Source organism: Opisthocomus hoazin, unplaced genomic scaffold (assembly GCF_030867145.1).
Source record: "Opisthocomus hoazin isolate bOpiHoa1 unplaced genomic scaffold, bOpiHoa1.hap1 HAP1_SCAFFOLD_179, whole genome shotgun sequence".
NCBI classification, from domain to species: Eukaryota; Metazoa; Chordata; class Aves; order Opisthocomiformes; family Opisthocomidae; genus Opisthocomus; species Opisthocomus hoazin.
In genome coordinates, this window is record NW_027448951.1 from 62501 (window position 1) to 65000 (window position 2500).

The 2500-nt window shown below is 54.8% G+C and overlaps 1 pseudogene; it reads right to left on the bottom strand.

Annotated features, from left to right (window-relative positions):
• LOC142359892 (28S ribosomal RNA) overlaps window positions 1–2500 on the bottom strand; it is an 8471-nt pseudogene that overhangs the window by 3415 nt on the left and 2556 nt on the right.

The following is a 2500-nucleotide window of genomic DNA, read 5'->3' on the forward strand; positions in this document are numbered from 1 at the left end:
ACTTAATAAAGCCCCTCTGTCGTGTGTTAATAGGGCATGCCTTAGATAGCCTTACAGTTAGGATCCTTGAGAATAATCTCAAGATAATCGATCCGATGGTAATTGGGCGCCAATTATTGATGTCTTTTTGGCGCTCGGGCAAGGCCGATTTAGATATTAATACCGTCCGGCATTCTTTCACCACGTCCGGTATAACCCCTGTGGCCAACCAGAGATTGAACAATTCCATCAGCTGGGTATAGTGGGGATCAGTTTTAATGAGATCCCGCAAACTAAGCCCATCAGGACCTGGCGCCGCGTTCTTATTCATCTCATTGATGTTTTTAGAGATCTCTTTTGCCGTAATCATGGCTTGGAATGCGGAGTTGTCTGCCTGTCCCTCAGTGACAAAGGCCCCCAAGCCCTTGAATGTTCCTGACATCTCCCATCTCGACTTGAACACCGCGTGTACCTCATCGAGCGGGATGCCGCATCGCAAGGATTCCACATTATCCAAGATAATCCCGGCAAGTTTCCCTCGATCGAGGTAAAACAACCGTTGGAACCTCAGAAAATGCCCTCGCTTTTTGGCCCTCTTCTTCATCCACACCTTCGGTGGTTCAGAAGAGGGAACCCTCCGGGTTACTTTGGGCCTTCCACCTTGGACCGCTTTCAACTCGTGGGACTTAAAGAACAGACATGCACAGCGGTCTTGGGTCGCCTCATCGACCAAGGTCGATAGATCTTTCTCACCTTCAATCACTTCCTCAAACATTCCCCGAAGAACGGTCAATTTATCAGATGTTACCCAATCTGAAATGACCTTTCGATAATGGGACCTTAGTCCCCCAACCACCCGTGATTCAATGCCCGGCAGATGTAACCCTTCACTCTCAAGATATTTCTGCTTTTCCTGATCTTTTTCCCTTCTCTTTACAGGGCTCTTATGAAGCCCCCTTCTTTTGTCACTTATTTGTTTAGCTGATTTAGATGGAATATGCTCAGCAATCAATTTGTTGATGTTCTTACTTCCCTCGTACTGTTTATCCAACCTCCGTAACAACTCCACCTCCTCCTCAGTCCAACACTGCCGATGTACCCCTCTGGCTGAGCACTCCTTCGGGCGGGAGGCGGCAATCCGCTCGATATTCCTAACGGCTGGGTGCGCAGAGCGCTTATGTTGTCCCAAGCCAATTTTCGTCTCAAACGTTCGCCCACATTCCTCACAGGCCCAGCCCCCGACAGGGGGAGATGTTTCAACCCCCTTACATTTCGGATAATGGCAGGCAATACTATGATGTTTAACGTTAGTCTTGCCACACTTAGCACACTGAAACAACGCTTTTTTCTTACCATGGACTCTCTTTAGATGTTCAATAAGCCCCGACATTTTCCCTATCCGGTTCCCACAACATGGACAAGATGGATTTTTGTCGGGGACCTTTACCACCGGTGTGCCCTCAGTGGGCAGGTCCGGGTAGGTACCAAGGATAGGTGGCGATGTTAACAGAGTAGACTGCGCCAGGGCCCCTGGAGGTGAAGCTTCACCCTCCCCCTCGCTCTCCTCTATCCTTGGTGGACTGTCGGATACCCCTCCAACTCTCAAGGAGGTGAGTGACTCATACACCTCTGGTAACCTGGACAGCCTCTCCTGCCAGGTGGAAGAGTCAATTCCCTCAAAACCATACAATCTCGAGTTCGTAAACTCCAACCCACTCAAGTTCATTCCCTCCTCCACCGCACCTCCACGGCAAACAGTGGCCCTAACGGCCACGGGGTCTCTCAAGTCCAAAGGACTTGTCTGGGTGGCCACCGATATATAGTTGACTCGCAACGGTCGGCCCATTTCGTCACAATAGTTTGAGGATATAGTCAATACCAAATGCCACCACCCTCTAGCAGAATTTGGTTACACCCAACTAACCACTCGTGGGCAGAGGCTCTAGGCAACGAACACGGTCGATGCCGAGAATTTGTTTCACCACTATTAATTACTATCGATCGGTTGGTGAGGCCTTAAGAGAGTCATAGTTACTCCCGCCGTTTACCCGCGCTTCATTGAATTTCTTCACTTTGACATTCAGAGCACTGGGCAGAAATCACATCGCGTCAACACCCGCCGCGGGCCTTCGCGATGCTTTGTTTTAATTAAACAGTCGGATTCCCCTGGTCCGCACCAGTTCTAAGCCGGCTGCTAGGCGCCGGCCGAGGCGAGGCGCCGGCCCGGGGACGCCCCCGGGGACCCGCCCCCGCATGACCCCAACCGCGTTGCCGGCGCCGGACGGCGGGACCGCACGCGCGCACGCGCGCTGCGCGCGCCGCCGGGCGCCGCGCGCCGCGGGAACCCTCCGGCCCCCCACCGCAAGGGCCTGCGGACCACGAGGGCCGGGGGGAGGCGGCGCGCGGCAACGACGCGCGCGCCCACGCCCGGCGGCGGCCCCGCCGCTGGGGGCGCCGGCCGGGAGAGGCGGCGGCGACGGGCGGAGGGGGGGGGGCGGCCGGCGCCCGCCGCAGCTGGGGC